We start from the raw sequence: 19,318 nt of genomic DNA, 5'->3' as shown, positions 1-19,318 counted from the left end.
CCAAAAAAACTTATGGATTCAATTAAATAAATTATTCGTCGGATAAATCAAAATGACCCCAATTGATTAATTAAATATTTAACTTGTGGAAAAAATTGAAAAAAATTGCCAAACAAGATAGAGCCAAAGAAACCTTACATGGCCCAGAACGTGACGCAGAATGTCACTGTTTTCCAGAACCGAGTCGGTGGGCCCAATCGCAAAGCTGCCACGTTACTTTGATTTTTTATATTAACATAAAATGGCCCAAAAACAAAAGGAAGATTCGGGAAATATTTAAAACCGGAAGGCAAATCGAGAAGCCCGAATTAATGAGCCCAATTCAAAAACAAATTAGAAAGTTATTGTGAATTAAAAGTTTTCCAGCCTCAAGGTTTCCCTCTAACTACTATAAAACAATTGCTAGCATTTAAAGATGACATTCAGCAATTGAGAACATTCAACAGCAAGTACCAAGCCAGCTTTTACAGTAGTCATCTTCTGATAATTAAAACAAATTAGATCATGTAGTGTAGCTAAAATGAAAGCATTTTTCCTAAGAAACTTTAGGACAGCATCCATCTTCAAACATATGAAGCTGTAATCATCACATACCAACAGCATATTCATTTATCAATCTAAATACTCATCTAATACCACTTTCTTGATTCAATTTCAAATCCCTAAAGATTAAAATGGATTGGTTCAAATGTCTACATCAGGCGCACATATGATACTAGAATAGTGAAAGAAAAGTATAATCAGTTTCAATTCATCAACCAGATGGGCCATTTTGACAGCACCTTAATCATATGCACCTAGTTTTCAATCACAAATTTCAGCAAGCATTACCCACGTACTCATACACCTTCATGTATGCACTTGTTTTACCCATATCTTACAAGTTTATAATCAACTTTTAGCTGTCAAAATGTTGCAAACAACAGCACCCTATAATCTGAAAATGGGTTCTACTTTTCAAAAACCATCACAGCAATTCTAATTCTTTTAAATCAATTTGACCGAAAAAGGAATAGGAATATAATTCCATTTAACAACTCGATGTGCAGTAGCACCCGTAAGAAACTGAACGCGCGCGCGCACGCATAAGTCATGTTCTTTAGCTTCTTTATAATCTTATCTATCATTTATCATTGACTAACTTCATTTACATTCCACAATTTCACTGTTTCCATTAAGAAATCTAACAAAAGGAAGCATCCAACAGTAATTTAAAGCTGATCTGCCAGCAACATCAATCAACATATCACAGACATCAAAATTGGAAGACCCGTAACCTCCCATCACCAAATCAACCAGAAAATATATACGCACATACATCACAGGCCCATAGGCTAATCTTTCTTCTGCAACAACCACAGAACCCAAAGCTATATAGTGACAGAGCAGGGAAGATTAAAATCAAAACTCAACATAAGGAAACAATAATCAACATGCAGTTATATATAGGCATCAGTACAACCATAAATCACTGATTCTATATTATACAAAGCCAATTTCATTTCGATAGTCTTGATTTCAGAGAATCCGAAGCACCCAATTCCCAGCAGCAAGCCTCAGATTCGAAAGTCACAAAACAGGGTTAATCAATCACATGCAACACCAAATATTAACTTAATCTACCTTTGGTTATATTAACTTAACACCAAATAAAAAGGGCAGGATGTCAATAAGTTAAATTATAAATAAAGCAATGAATCCTATCAAATAAAAAAAAAATTAAAATATCATTGACATTCTCGGTAAAATTAATAGGTACTTATCCTTTGACAACTTCAAATTTAACTCATCCAAATTTTATTTTATTTTTATGAAATTTTATATGCTTTAGAGTACGTAATTTTTTTTCTATCTTTTTTCTTGCCAAAAAAGAAGAAGCTCACAACAAAATTTATCACAAAAAATAAAAGGAAAACTATATCACAGGTACATTGAATATTTCTTAATTTTTAATTTGATACTTATGTGTTTTTTTTTATTTAAACACTCTAATTATACTCTATTTGTACTATTAACTTCTCTTCTTCTTTTTTTTTTTGCCAATAAAGAGGTATTACTAAGTAGGACAGGTACAAAGCTTCAACAAAAAAATTTTGAATTAAGTCCCTAAATTTTTTTTTTCCCCCTTTTGTGGGATCCTTCAACTTTCTACCATCATTTCCCTTGGTCTTTCTGTTAAATGGTAAATGCTAACACCGTTAAAAATTTCGGTTATGGAGCACTGACCAGCGACCACTGCATCTTCTCCTGCCTTTCTCGTCTCCTTCATCGTCCGTCCCTGTTTGGAGAAATATGTATGGGTCACACAATGATCCCAAGGCCTCTATAAAGAGAAAATATAGAAAGCGAGAAATAATTCCTAGACGAGGGGCATCTTCCATCAATGAATAGTAATAAAAACCAAAGCAAGTTGGACCGAGCTTCTCCCTCTCATATCTCACATCCCGAACTTATCCTCTTTTCTTCATTTCCTCAGTCAAATTCAATAAATTTGCCTAACAAGTTACCATTTTGTGACACTTATATGTGAGGGCTCAAATTAAAAAGAGACATAGAAGGACTTTACATGTGACATGATTGTTGTATATATGCATTGTATGTGTACAGGTCTTCCCTGTTTTAGTAATAGGAAAACAGAGCTATTTTGAGGCACGATATCTGTAAGCGATGGAACAAATTGAACATGGTTACAGCTACTGCTTTTCCAATTTCTCTATTGAGGAGAATTAGAAATTAAAGGCGGGTTGTCTGTATTAGTATTATTTCCAGAAGAGAGTAGCCTTCCATCTCCCACACTTTCTACTAGAATATCATAGTCAAATTCCGAGGCTCCGACAGTAGCAAATAGATCACTACTCCATTTAGTTCACAATTCGAATAGGTCCAGGGACATTGATTTCTTTTGGTTCATAGATACCTACGCACGTCTAAAGTAGTTAGTTTCATTAGTATTCATTAAACTAAAATGTCCACACACCCCAGAAAGTTAAGGTTAGATTAGAACATGATTCAATAATAAATATTATCTGATAATGCTGGATGGTTCCAAATAGAGATCAAGCTAAATGATGAAGAGGCTAGACGGTAAAGGATAATATGTCCAAGGAGGGAAGAATGCTTGGTCAGACAGCTACGGTGGGAAGGGAGAGGAGGAGATGCGTGGGTGAGTGATTCCTACAGGTGACATTTAACGGTGTGAGTAGACGTTTAACGGTAAGGACTAACACATTTAACAATAAAAAATTAAAGGATCTAACGAAAAGGAAAAAAATTTTAAGGAGCTAATTCAAAATCAATTAAAACTATAAGGATTGTATATTAATTATTCCTAAAATTAATAGATACTTATCTTTTGACAACTTCAAATGTAACTCCTACAAGTTTTATTTTATTTTAATGAAATTTTATATGCTTTAGAGTACCTAATTTTTTTCGATCTTTTTTCCTTATTAAAAAAAAAAGGAAACTTGCAACAAAATTTATCTAAAAAAAGGGAAAACCATATACAGGTACATATAATTTTTCTCAATTTTTAATTTGGTACTTGTGTTTTTTTTTATTTAAACACTCTAATTATACTCTGTTAGCATTATTAGCTTCTCTAACTTTACTGTCAAACAGTATTAGCCATTATGAAAAAGCTAATTAGACTAACAGATCAAAATTATAGTGTTTAATTCGGGAAAAAAAAAAGAGATATGCTGGCATCAAATTAAAATTTGAAAAAAGCTACAAGTACATGCAAAATGGTTCTTCTAAAAATCAATGGGCATCTCATAACTCTCTATTTTTAATATATTTAAAGAATATTTTGAGTGATTTTTAGAAAGTTATCATTGCATTTTAGGAGATTTTTAATAGTTAAATTAGAAGATTTGATTTTGAACATTATTTGAGGGATTTTCTTATAAATATCTTGATTTAAAATAAATATAGGTAGTTAATACTAATTTTAAGAATTATATTAATTTTATTTTCGTTTTAGTTTCTTTCCTTTCCAGTTTTTCCTTCTTATTTTATTTTTTATCCTCTTGTCAGTTGAAACTAAACGCACTGTTTGGGGGAATGGAATTTTGGGAATGGCACATCCATGGACGACACCGTTTGACTCGGAGGGCTGAAGGTTTTGGAGAAAATTGTTCATTATCGTCTGAGACCCCAGGGTAATACATAGAAGGTAAGAAGTGAATTCAAATGTTTTTTTGTAAAAGTTGTAAATATAGATGGAAAATTAAGACAATAAAAGATCAAATCTAATCAAATCTGTATTCTGTATTTTAATCTTCTAAGTCAGTTTTTGAACCTCCGTATCCAATTTTATCTTCATTTCAATTTAACCAAACAAAAGCAGAAACATAAATTACTGAATTATAAAAAAAAATACACTTCGGCCCTCTTCTTGTGCTTTCTTAATTTTAAAATGTATAAAAAAAACTGTTAAAAATAAAAGAGAAAGTTGTTAAGAAATTATATTAAGAAAAAGTAATATTAAGAGAATTAGAAAATTATAATATTATAAAATATTTGTCTCCAAATAATTTCGTACAAGTCAGCACAAGATGCACAAAGAAAAAATTATAATTTATTGCTTTTAAAATTAAAAAGAATTAGAGAATTATAATATCATAAAATATCCACCTAGTTATTGTTCTGGTCATGTCTTCTTTTACCATAATCCGAAAAAACAAGTTTGAGCACTCATCATCATGTTATCTGTTTCCATTTTTCTACCTTTTTAATTTTGAAACATAACAAAATGATTAAAAGTAAAAAAATAGTACATTTTCTTAAAAATATTAAATTAGAAAAAGTAACGTTAAAGAGCATAAAAAAGCTATATTACGAAACAATAAACAGAGTTCTGATACCAACAAGTGAAACAAAATATTACATTTATCTTCTAACACTTATAATTAATGGTATCACAGTTATGATGCCACTTGTTAAGACTTAATATTACTTATTAATGTTATCTTTACAGTATCAAAAGAGTATACAAATATTGCTTCCATCTCTGCATTATATTACATAAAAGGAGTAACAAGCCTGATGACTATGAGTTTTTTTTCTTTTGTTACAATTAAATCGATATTAAAGTATAAGGAATTAATAAATTTAGAAATTATAAATTTATAATAATTAAAATATTATTATTTTTTATTTTCTATTCGATAATAAAAAAAAGTTCAAGAGGATAATACATAGAAGGTTAGAAGTGAATTCAAATGTTTTTTTGTAAAAGTTGTGAATATAGATGGAAAATTAAGACAATAAAAGATCAAATCTAATCAAATCTGTATTCTGTATTTTAATCTTCTAAGTCAGTTTTTGAACCTCCCACTACAAGAAATTGTAAAAGTAGCAGCGGAACCTTTCTAGCGGTTAAAGAAAACCGCTAGAAATTTCAGATATTTCTAGCGGTTCCTACAAAAACCGCTGCAAAATACAGACGGTTTGACCATTAAACGCACATTTCTAGCGGTTAGGGGTAACCGCTAGAAAATTAGAGCTAGAAAACTCCCCGGGCTTTGGCGGGAACTTGGCGCCAAATTTGTAGCGTTTACTTTCTAGCGGTTCAGGCTAATAAACCGCTAGACACTGAAAAATTCTAGCGGTTGATGCATGAAGCGCTAGAAATTTTTTTCATTCCCCGAGGAGTTTAGAAATTTCTAGCAGTTCACGGCCGAACCGCTAGAGATTTCTAGCGGTTCACGGCCGAACCGCTAGAGATTTCTAGCGGTTCGGCCGCGAACCGCTAGAAAGTCTGGCAGTTCCCGGCCGAACCGCCAGACTTTCTAGCGGTTCGAGGCCGAACCGCTAGAAATCTCTAGCGGTTCGGCCGTGAACCGCTAGAAATTCCCAACGGTCATATGACCGTTGGGAATTTCTAGCGGTTAGGCACAAAACCGCTAGACATTTCTAGCGGTTTTGTGCCTAACCGCTAGAAAGTTTCGGTCTATATATACCCCCCCCACACTCTCACTTCTTCAATCGTTCTGGAAGCGAAGCTCTGCTGAATTTTCTTCACAAACATATTTGAGTTCTGATTCAGTTGCAGATCCTTATTTTCAGGTAAAAATAGTAATTTATTGATAAATAATTTTTATTTTATGTTTTATTTTATTAATTTTATTATGTTATAGCTTATAAATTAATTTTTTTTATTTCATTTATAAATAATTACTATTTGTTGTTATTAGGATGCCTCGTCGACATGGGAAAGACCCAGTTGATCCTGAGAGAGCTGGACCCAGTGAGGTTCATCATGATGCTGATGAGCCATTTCCCAGCATTCATGACTACGATTTGAGCGAGGAGGATATCCTCAGTTTTATGGAGCAGGATGGTATTGAGCGGACTGAGGAGGCTCATTTTACTGGGGATGAGCAACCCCATGCTGATGCTGCTGACGAGGAGGAGGAGGAGGAGGAGCAGCAGGATCAGGGGAATGAGTATCCCCAGGCTGCACAGCGTCCTGCTCCGAGACGTCAGGCTGGTTATGAGGTGGAATTTGTCGGTAAGTATTTATTTTAACTTTTTAAAGTTTTGATCAGTATTTAATTTATATAGAAATTATATTAATTTATTGATATATAATTTATTTCTTAATTAAATTTTGTAGACACTGAGGGGAACAGGTCCTATCGGAGGCTGACAGCCAGAGAGCTGTCTATGATGACGGGCGGACGAGTGGTTGTGCCGCTCAATGAGTTGGGCCAACCGACGAAGAAAGGTGGCCAGTTGTACAACAAGTACGTGCGCCTCCTTGGTCAGCAGTGGACGCTGTTCCCCATCTACGTGCAGGACTGGAAGAAGATCACCTCAGACAAGAAGCAGCAAGGCTGGGAAATAATGAAGGTAATATAAAATTGTTATTTATAATTTTTTTTAATTTAAATAAATGATTATATATTTTGTTTTCAAATAATTTAATTGTTTGATTATAATTTTTTATTTATTTAATTTGTTTGTTATTTATAATATTTTTAAAAGTAGTTAAATGAATATATATTTTTAATTTAAATTATTTAAAAGTAGTTAAATGAAAATAATTTGTTATTGATTTCATTAATTTATTACTTATAATAATTTTAAATTTAGTTGAGTAAAAATATTTTTTTATTTAAATTACTTAATTGTTTAATTATTATTAAACTTTGATTAATTTATATTTTATTTATAATATTGTTAAATTAGTTAAAAACTAATTATTTGTTTTTAATTATTGAAATTGCTTAATTATTTGTTTATAATTTGTTATTTAGTTAATTTATTATTTTAATCATAGAGTAAATTTATTCTGGGGGAGGAGTTGAGGGCTGACACGATCAAGAGGCTGGGGATGGCATGGAAGAACAGGAGGGCCGACCTGTGGAGGGAGAAGAAAGGTGACGGGACGAGGCCCCTCCAGGAGATACTGGCAGATGTACCTGGTGGAGTCCCGGACCAAGACTGGTCTACTTACGTCTATTTTAGGATGACGGCTGACCAGATGGTATGATAATATTGTATTAATTATAATTTCTTTATTTTTTATCCGACTTGACTCATTTAATTTAATTTTTTTACATTTTGCTTCAGGCTCTTTCTAGGAGAAATGCTAGGAGCGTCAGGCATCAGACGATACGTCATAGGGCTGGATCCAGGAGCTTTGCGATCACTTATGACGAGATTGTGAGTACTTGAAATAAATTTATTAAATATGTAGATGTATTTAATTTGTAACTAATTATTTCTTTGATTTCATTTACAGATAGAAAAGACGCAGCAGGAGCGGGGATACACGCCCACTTATGGCGAGATGTGGCCGATGGTGTATAGACCCCGAGACGGGCGTGCGTCGGATGAGGTTGAGGAGATAGCGGTAAGTAATAAATTAAATATTAATATAATATCACAGTGTAGATATCATTATATTATAATTAACTTCTTTATATTAATTTTGGTAGGCACGGATGACTCAGGTCGATTCCGAGTTGCGTGAGTCTCAGGGGTCTGCCTTGGATCCCACCGCCTCACTTTTAGCGGGTCTTGGCCGGCCGCAGCACCCTGGTCGAGTTAGCGGGCTTGGACTTGGACCTACACCGACTAGGCTGCCCCGCTCAAGTGGCGCTGGCCCTTCATATACTGCTGGGAGCTCTCATGCGAGTGCGAAGCGGCCGGGTTCCTCATCTTCAGAGGAATTGCGAGAGGAGCTCAGACAAGAGTTCGAGGCCAGGATCGTGGAGCGTGATCGTCAGTTCCAGGAGCGTGATCGTCAGCTCCAGACGCAGCTTGACCAGCTCTTGGCAGCTGCTACGGCTCTGCGTCATGTGGTGGTCAGTATAGCTCCAAACATCTCGGTTCCTGACATCCCCGACCTACACATGCCACCAGTCCCGCCCCTACCCCGCCATCCGCCAGTCCAGTCCCAGCAGGTTGAGCGGCCTGCCCACCGTCAGCCGGAGGATTCAGCAGAGGATGATCCCGATGATGCTGCTTCTGCCCCCCACCCATGATTTGCTTTCATTGTATCGGATTTTATTAGAATCTTAATTTTACGGTTTTATATATTATTTAGATATTTATCTAAATTTTATATTTATTTGTTTCCTTTATTGATTTATTTCTATAATTTTATTTATGTCAAGTACTAATTAATATTGAAATATTTATTTATTTATTACAACATCAACATTACAATTTATTAAACACGTTAAACATATTAATTACTCGAAATAATTCTATAATCATTTATTAATTTAATTTGAGCATTATTAGTCATGGATAGGTCGTGGATCAACTTGCACCGGTCGACTCCGCAATACTTGGCTGGTCTAAACTATTTCTTGGATTTTGCTTTCGCCAATGCTGCCGTAAATGGTAAGATTCAGTGTCCCTGTCCTAAATGTAATTTCAAAAAGTGGCATCCCAAAGATATTGTTAGGGAACATTTAATCTTTAAGCCTTTTCCGCGAGAGTACGTATTTTGGCAACTACATGGGGAACGGCTAGATATGGGTGCTGAGTCAGTGCCAGTAGTTTCACGGATGGGAGTTCGAGTGGATGAGGCCGATGCCGTGAATGATGCTGTGCGTGATGCTTTTGGTGTTCACGAAAGCTCGAATCCCAACGAAGATGAAGTAGAGGGACCTCAACCGGAGTTTCTAAGAAACGAAACTGCTCGGGAATTTTTTGACCTCATGACCGAAGCTGACAAGCCTCTTTATTCTGGGTGTACAAAGTATTCGAAGTTGTCATTCTTGGTGAGGCTGTATCACATCAAATGCTTGTGCGGTATGACTGACAAGGCGATGTCTATGTTGCTGGAGTTACTGGGAGATGCTTTCCCCCAAGCTGAATTCCCTCCGTCTTTTTACGAAGCAAAAAAGATTATTAACAAGCTTGGCTTGAACTATAAGAAGATAGATGCATGCCCAAACGACTGTATGCTATACTGGGGAGATGATGCCAACAAAGAGATTTGTACGAGATGCAAGACGTCACGCTATAAGTCGGTACGAAAGGGCAAGAAGCAAAAGAAGAAACCGGCCAAAATTCTCAGGTACAAATTATTACAGCGTGTTACTTGTTCCGTCTCTAAAAATATTCGGTATTTTAAATTTTTAATATATTATTTTCTTAGATACTTTCCTTTGAAACCACGGTTGCAAAGAATGTATATGTCATCAAAAATGGCTCAGCACATGAGGTGGCACGCGACTGAGGAAAACCTAGATGGTAGGTTAAGGCACCCACGAGACTCGGAGGCGTGGAAAGCGTTTGATGCGAAATTTCCAGACTTTGCCAATGATCCTAGAAATGTACGTCTTGCATTGGCAACCGATGGTTTTAATCCCTTCGGAAACATGAGCACAAGTTACAGTATCTGGCCGGTGGTGTTAATTCCATACAATCTACCACCTTGGATGTGCATGAAGCAGAGCTCCTTTTTGCTTTCCATGATCATTCCTGGCAAGAAAGCACCAGGAAATGATATTGACGTATACCTGCAACCGTTGATACACGAATTGCTCGACCTATGGACGAATGGTGTTGAGGCATATGACTCACATGACAAGCAACTATTCAATCTCCGTGCAGCCTTGATGTGGACAATAAGTGATTTTCCCGGTTTGGGAACTTTGTCTGGCTGGAATGTGCATACTGGGTTGGCCTGTCCTGAGTGCAATTTTGATTCTGTGCCATGTCGCCTTCCACACAGTCGCAAGTGGTGCTTCATAGGACATCGACGGTTCCTTGATTCCAAGCACAGACTTAGATTGCAACGGATTCGCTTCGATGGGAAACAGGAGAAGAGAGATCCTCCTGTTACTTTGTCTGGTATGGATATTTTGCGGCAGTTAGAAGATGTTCATATCGAGTTTGGTAAGAGTGTGGATCCCGAACGATTGGGACGACGATCTCGTGGGACATCTGATACGCAACCTATGCAATGGCGGAAGAGAAGCATATTTTTCACTCTTCCTTATTGGGAATCTAATTTGCTACGACACAGTTTGGATGTTATGCACATTGAAAAAAATGTGTGCGATAATGTGCTATATACGTTACTCAATGAAGCTGGAAAGTCCAAAGACCATCTCGCAGCTAGAAAAGATTTACGGGCCTGGGGAATTCGTGAAGAGGCTTGGCCTGATGAAAACGACAAGTTTCAGCCAGCTAAATTCACCTTGACAAAGCAGAACAAGGATATCTTCCTCTCGACGTTGAAGAACATAAAAGTACCAGATGGATATTCTAGCAACATCTCAAGTGTATCGATCTGCAGGCTCGAAAGGTTACTGGGTTGAAAAGTCATGACTCTCATGTTCTTATGCAACAGTTACTTCCATTGGCCTTGAAAAACACACTTCCTTCTGATGTATCGGTGGTTTTGGTAGAATTATGTTCATTTTTCAAGAAGTTGTGTGCGAAGGTCTTGGTAGCGGAAGAGCTTGATCAGCTGCAAAATAAAATTATTCTTACACTTTGTCACTTGGAGATGATATTTCCTCCATCATTCTTTACTGTTATGGTTCACTTGACTGTCCACCTTGTTCGAGAAGCAAAGGTTGCTGGCCCAGTTCACTATCGATGGATGTACCCTATAGAGAGGTACTAGATTATCTTTTATTCCCGCCTCTTTAAATTTCACATTGTTCTTTCATTTACTCGTAATTATTAATGCAATTTTAACTTACAGGTACTTGGGAAAATTAAAATCATATGTTAGGAATAAGGCATGGCCTGAGGGGTCAATAGCAGAAGGTTATTCCGGAGATGAGGTCCTAACTTTCTGTTCGAGGTACTTTGATGACATGGAGACATCTTTTAACCGCCCGCGTCGCGTAGATGATTCTCCTCCCGGTCCTTCCACGTCAACTTTATTTCCTCCTGTTGGGAAACCAGTTGGAGGATATGAATTCTTCAGACTCACTCCTACAGAGAAACTCCAGGCACACAGACACGTTTTGATAAATTGCAGCCAAGTTGAACCCTTCATGCAGTAAGTATATATATCATATAAGCTCACTAGCTTTTACACTTTATATTTGTTTCTTATTGACTCTTCTAACAAATTACACTTTACTATAGTGAGTTTAGGAGTTATCTCAGGCGTCAGCTACGGGGCCGTGCGCGTTCTGCTGAGATTGATAAAAGAGTCCACAAAGAGTTTCCCAGTTGGTTTACACGTCGAATACGTAATGACAACAGCCCATACACAGATGAATTCAGAGCTCTTTCTCTCGGTCCGTTAGACCATGCACGGAGGTTTACCGCGTACAATGTCAACGGCTTCAAGTTCTGTACGGTTGCACGTGATCAGGGATTGCTCACACAAAACTCTGGAGTTTGCGGGACATTCGGAACGAGATGTTATGCTAGCAGTAGTGATGGCGATATGCGCTTTGGAGGCGTCACTTACTATGGAAAGCTAATTGACATTATTGAGTTGACTTACCAGCTTTTCACCGTGACACTGTTCAAATGCTCCTGGGCAAATACGACAACTTCACGGGGACTCGCTACTGACCATTTGGGCATCACCTCAGTCAATTTCTCAAGACTTATTCATACGGGGGCATCTGAAGATGATGAGCCATATATCCTTGCTTCTGAGGCACACCAAATTTACTATGTCGAGGACGAGAAACATAAAGACTGGAATATGGTCGTTCACCTCAAGCCACGGGATCTTTACGATATGGGTGATGGTGACATTATTTACGACAGTGAACCCTTCCAACCCTCGAATTTTGAAGACTTCTTTCCTCAAGGAGATGATAATTTGCCACTTATCAGGTACACGTCTTTTCTTAAATTATTTAAATAATTAACTACTAATTACTAATTTTTTCCAAATACAACATAAATTTAACAAATTTTTTTAAAATATGTCCTTTCAGGCCGGATGATGATGGAGAGTAGCAGCATCCAAAATAAATTATTTAACAAATTTTTCGTCCATAAATACATATGTATAAATTAAAATTCGTAAAATTTTTTTAAAAATAAAAAAATTTTCATTTGTAGCGGTTATTAACCGCTACAAATTTTTCCACGAAATTGTAATTTGTAGCGGTTATTAACCGCTACAAATTACAATTTCGTGAAAATTGTAATTTGTAGCGGTTAATAACCGCTACAAATTACAATATCGTGAAAAAATTTGTAGCGGTTATGAACCGCTACAAAATACATACCTGTAAATTAAAATTCGTTCAGATTTTACAAATAAAAAATACTAACTTTCTAGCGGTTAATAACCGCTACATATGTAACCGCTACTAATTACTAGCGCTTTTATATACGCTAGAAAATGAATAACAGCTACAAAATGTTATAAAACGCTACAAAAACACCGCTACAAATGTGTCGCTGATCTCTATAAATATCATATCTTCTCTACATTCATTTACTCCATCTCTTTTCCTTCCTCTCCTATTCTTCTTCATAATTCTCTCTTTTTTTCTTACTATCTCATATTGTGATTTTTTTCTCTTTACTCTATGGTAAGTGAATTTTATTTTATAATTCATTGTATCTTTTATTTGTTTTTATTTAAAATTTACTAACATATTTATTTCTTCTTTCCTTTCAGATTTTTCTTCTCCACATTTGTCATGCCCTCCTCAACTGATTCAAATACTCATCAACTTAATACTATAGGTTCAATATTCCAAAATATATCATCTTCAATTCAACTATCTTATTAAATATTCAATTAAATTATCTTGTTAGATTAAATTCACTTCTTTTAACACATTCATAATTTAATTACATATTTTTTATTACAAAATTTGAATATATAAAATGTAACATATAACTAATTATACAAATTAACAAAAATTCTTCAAAATAATTTATTTAATGGTTTTTAAAATTATAATATGAAAAACCATAAATTTTTTTTTCTGGCACGGTAAACATTTCTAGCGGTTCAGAACCGCTAGAAATATTTCGTCAAATTTAAATTTCGCGCCAAAATTTCTAGCGGTTAAGAACCGCTAGAAAATTTTCCCGCCATTCTAAAAATTCAATTGGTGTGAAAATTTAATTTCCCAAATATTTCTAGCGGTTCTATAACCGCTAGTAATTTTCGCGCGCTACTGAAATTATTTAATTCCCGTTTAGCAGGTTTCTAGCGGTTACAAAACCGCTAGAAATTTTTTCCGGGGAAACTTTTCTAGCGGTTATAAAACCGCTAGAAACGTTTCCCCGGAAAAAATTTCTAGCGGTTTTGTAACCGCTAGTAATGTGTCTCCTTCAGATAATTTCTAGCGGTTCGTAACCGCTAGAAATGTTCTATCGTTTTGACCATGATGTGTAGCGGTTGAGATAACCGCTAGAAATTTTTTCTAACACCTGTTTTTCTAGCGGTTTCGTTAACCGCTACAAATGTTATTTGTAGCGGTTAAAACCGCTAGAAATGTAACACCATAACCGCTAGAATTAACATATTTTTTTGTAGTGTCCGTATCCAATTTTATCTTCATTTCAATTTAACCAAACAAAAGCAGAAACATAAATTACTGAATTATAAAAAAAAATACACTTCGGCCCTCTTCTTGTGCTTTCTTAATTTTAAAATGTATAAAAAAAACTGTTAAAAATAAAAGAGAAAGTTGTTAAGAAATTATATTAAGAAAAAGTAATATTAAGAGAATTAGAAAATTATAATATTATAAAATATTTGTCTCCAAATAATTTCGTACAAGTCAGCACAAGATGCACAAAGAAAAAATTATAATTTATTGCTTTTAAAATTAAAAAGAATTAGAGAATTATAATATCATAAAATATCCACCTAGTTATTGTTCTGGTCATGTCTTCTTTTACCATAATCCGAAAAAACAAGTTTCAGCACTCATCATTTTATTACTTGCTCCCTTTTTTTTATTTTCTTGATTTTGAAACCTATAAAAAATGATTAAAATAAAAAAATAGTAAATTTTTTTAAAAAATTTAATTAGAAAAAAGTAATATTAAAGAGCAATAAGAAGGCATATTGCAAAACAATAAATAAAATTCTGGTACCAACAAGTAAAACAAAATTTTATATTTATCTTCTAATATTTATAATTAGTGATATCAGAACTCTGATATCACCTTTGAGACTTAATGTTACTTATCAATGTTGCTTTTACAATATGAAAAAAGTATATAAATGTTGCTTCTATCTCTTCATTACATCACAGAAAAGGAAAGAATAATAAGCCTAATGATTACAAGTTTTTTTTTCTGTTATTACAGTTAAATCAATGATAAAGTATAAAAAATTAATAAACTTAGAAATTATAAATTTATGATAATTAAAATATTATTATTTTTTTGTTTTTATTCGGTAATAAAAAAAACTGTTCAAGAGAATTGTAAATAGAAGATTAAAAGTTAATCCAAACATTCTTGTAGAAATCGTGAATATAGATAAAAAGTTAAGACAATAAATAATCAAATCTAACCAAATCTACTTTAAAGGAAGGAGAAAGATAAAGTCCGACAAAAAACTGGATGTTTTTCTAAAAGAAAAAGAAATAAGAAAACATGACTTAATGACATTTATAAAAGGTACAAGAAGAGAAAAAATTATTTGTATATTTAGACCATAAAAATCATGTTTCACCTGAGATCACAATCTTATTTTCACTGCAATGCAAGTGATGAAGAGATAAAAAGTTAGAGTAATATTTTCTTAAACTTGTTTCTAGTTTCAAAAGTAATATTTCACCGTCAATTCAAAACTTTTGAACATAATCAAGTGTGCATGTGGCATCACTAATAGTTTTAAACATTTTTTTTTACATTTCGTCAATCTTATATAGTTCTTATCATCGTAATATCCTTAAATTTTGAAAAAAAATTTCAGATTTGGGATATACCCAAAAAATTTATCATTTATGTATCTCCAACTACAGGAATATAATTTTGACCACCATATTAGATTCTTTAGACATAATTTAATAATTTAGAATACTTATTTAACAATTTAAGATATCAAAACAGTAAACTTCTAATACATTTTGAGTTTCTAACTCAATTTTTCACCTTCTATACCCAACTTTATCTTCATTTCAATTTAAAAAAATAATACTAGAAATATAAATGAGTAAATTGTAAAAAAAAAAAAAAAGCTCTCCACCCCTCTTCTTCTACTTTCTTGATTTTAAAATCTATAAAAAACTGTTAAAAATAAAAAAAAATTGTTAAGAAATTATATTAAGAAAAAAATAATACTAATGAGCATAAAGATATTACACTATAAAATGATAAATAGAGTTCTGATACTATTATTAAGACTAAACATTGCTTACTAATATTGTCTTTGCAGTACCGAAAGAGTATGCATATGCTGCTTCTACTTTTATTTCATTGAAAGTTTTTTGAGATTTGAAGTATACCCAAAAGATTTATCTTTAATATGTCCTCAACTTCAAGAACATGGTTTTCACCACCATATTAGATTCTCTAGACATAATTTAATAGCCTATAATACTAATTCAACTTTTTAAGACATTAACACAGTAAACTTCTAATCCATTTTAAGCTTCTAACTCAATTCTTCACTCTTCATAACTAACCTTATCTTTATTTCAGTTTAAGAAAACAATATTACTTCATAAATCAACAAACTGTAATCCATTTTTCTAGTTTTTAGAGCATTATTACAGTCCATCATTTGAAAGCCCTAGAACATAGCTTAAAATACTCATGCCACCTAAAACTATATTTCAAACATCATCTTCGTTCCTAATAAATAGCAACTAAAGAAAATAAAGATGACATAATGTTTAGAGAACTCCTCTCTATCTATATTTAAGCTTGCATGTGAGATCTTGAGTCTTCTTCTTCCTCTTTTTCTCCCTTCATCTCTTCCTCTTCCTCTCATTTTCTCTTTTCTTTCTGTTGCTTTCTCGCTTTCTTTCTAGTTGCAGGTTAAGCGAATGAAGCAGAGATGGATGAGTTTAAGTTTCAATATACCCAATGACCATTTTACCCTTCAATTATAAAGCTTGTTTTTAGTTTCATCCCTTATCCGTTGTTCTAAAATACCAAATAATTTCAAGAAATTAATACTTAATATTTTATAAGGATTTTATTTTTCAATTAGCTTTTTGACCTTATAAGGCAATTCTCTAAAATTTTCGAACCAAAAATAAACTCTAAATTATTTGTTCTTGAATTATCCAAGAAAATTAGCCTTAATTCTATAAAATTGATTCCTTATAAGAATTTTTTGGCTTAATTAACTTCTTTAACTTATAAAATAATTATACTAAAATTATAGTTAAAAAATTAACCTTTAACTATTTTTTTCCTGAAATCCCGAAAATATAGACCTTTATTTGCTTCAAATTTATTTAAGCCATATTGAGGAAATTAAACCTCTTCATAAACTTTCTAAATACCTAAAATAATAGTTTATAATATTTTCTCCAAAATTTCTTAAACATTAAATAATTTTAGTAGTTATAAATTCGACATGTTATGTCATTCACAAATTTTACAACTTAAATCTTTTAGAGACAACTAAAAACATGTCTTAGGAACCATTTGTTTAAGCTTGAAAAAAAGTGATGATCTTCTAATTGTCTAAAAAATGATTTTTTATTTAGACATCTCTTTTTTAAAAGCAAAAGTTATTTTGTATTAGTTTACAATCATAAAAAAGCATTAATTTTGGTATAAGTATTAAATGTTTTTAAGGACAATTAAAGTGTGTTAGGAAGAAAAACTAATGCTATGTTCTGCACACACACAAAAACCTTCATGAAAGGTTAGAATGAGCCAAATAAAATATTTCGAAAGCTAAGGACTTGCTTGGTATGAGGGGAGGGGAGGGGAGAGGAGGGGGTGCTCCTATCTCTTTGTTTGGATTGCTAAAATTTTTAGGAGGGGAGGAAAAATTTAAGGTTTTCCTTCATCTCCTCTCATAACCGTTCCCTCCCAAACTGGGGAGATTTGTATATAATTTATTTTTAATATTCTCATACTACCCTTCTGATTTTACACCATGTGTGTAAGGAATGGTAAATGTTACATTCTTATCAAATCATATATTAGATAATATAAAATCCTTCTCCTCCGTCTCTTCTCTTTTCATCATTACAAATAAGATAATATTAAAATTTCTCTCTTCCTTTCTCCTTTCTCCCTCTCTGTTAAAATCTTTTTTCTCTCCTCCCCTCTTTTAAGCCAGACACACCCGAAAAAAGTGATATGATATGAAAGTTTTGAGAAGTTTTGATGTTCTCCCAAAACGCCAAATTGTTCCTCTCAAATGCAATTTTTTAAAAACAATTGTTCAAATAGAATTTTTGTTTCCAAATGCAAATTTTTAAAATAAGGTTTAACATAATTTTTGATCCCTAAAATTTGAGTTTATTTTGATTTTGGTCTCTCAAATTTTAAACCCATGGTTTTAGTATCTATAATTTGTCCATATTAAAATATTAGTCTCTAAAAATATGACAGTATTAAAATCTACTAAATTATCATACATGGCATTAAAGTGGTGAAGTAGACTCATCACTTAACACAGCTAGATCTTGTGCGGATAATAAGGGGGAAAAAAATCAAGTCCTCAAAATGTAGTTGTTTAATTCCCATTTTTTTCTTCATTGTTATCCATTTTAAGAGTTGTTCATTGTACTGGACTATGTTATCCACACAAGATCCAATTATATGTCATTTGATGAGTCTATGTCACTTCTTTTAATGTTGTTAATTATACTTTAATAGATTTTAATACTGTTCTATCTTTAGAGATTAACATTTAAAGATGAACTAAATTTTAAGGGACTAAAACCACATGTTTGAAATTTGAAGGATTAAAACCAAAATGTGTCTAAATTGTAGGGACAAAAAATTATATTAATTTGTAAAACAATTATTCAAATAAAATTTTTTTCCCAAAAATTAAAAATAATTTTATAAATCTATTCTAAAAATATAGAAACAGAAAACAGAAACATTCAAAGTTTTAATCCATAGGCAGGTAGTTAAAACTCAGTACAGGCATAACTAGTTAAAAATCAACTAACCAAAAGTTGGGCTAATGCAACAAAAACGTAATTCATGTAACTTTTCAAGTCGTTCACAGTTTTTGATCGGAAAAGAGTGCCCAGGCCCAAGACCAAACCCAAATAAAATTATGAAAATTCAATTAGACCCTAACACTTCTTCAACAATCAACAGTGATCATAACTTTTCAATGTCCACATTAATCCCCAATTTTTTTTAATATATCTGTTATAAGGATTTTTTATGAAATCATTAAGTGAGATCCTTCAATTAACAATATATCTAAAGATTTGGTTTTGAATAGGACTCAATCACATTGTGTGATCTATATAGCCGATCCGACATAATAGGATAAGGTTTTATTATTGTTGTTGTCTATTATAAGGATTTTTTATTATTTACTGAGCAGGGGTACGTGAAGATAATGAATCTCGCTGAAAAATTCATCAGAATATACTAGTTTTTGGACAGGTAAACACTTAATAACGGAGGGCAAGGCAAAACAAGTATCTCATCAATTAAGAACATTCATTTATAAATTTTGATTATTAAAAAAATTTAACCAATGAAAAATTTACTATTTTTTTTTGGGAGTTTTATTCTGAATATTCTTTTTCCCCCTAATTTTTCCTACCGACTAAACAATAAACACAAACATCATTACGATTTCTCCCCTTCCAAAGAGACCAGCAAAAAACTCGATAAAGGACGCTCCACGGTATAACCTTTGTCTTGCTATTCAACTACTAAACAACATGTTTATAGGGAAGGGAATAATGTTGCGGATTGCCTTGCAAATTACAGTTTTGAAATA

This window comes from Neltuma alba, unplaced genomic scaffold, assembly GCF_004799145.2.
Source record: "Neltuma alba isolate B1F8T4 unplaced genomic scaffold, ASM479914v2 tig00003162_pilon, whole genome shotgun sequence".
In the NCBI taxonomy this organism is placed as follows: Eukaryota; Viridiplantae; Streptophyta; class Magnoliopsida; order Fabales; family Fabaceae; genus Neltuma; species Neltuma alba.
This window is presented reverse-complemented; position numbering follows the sequence as displayed.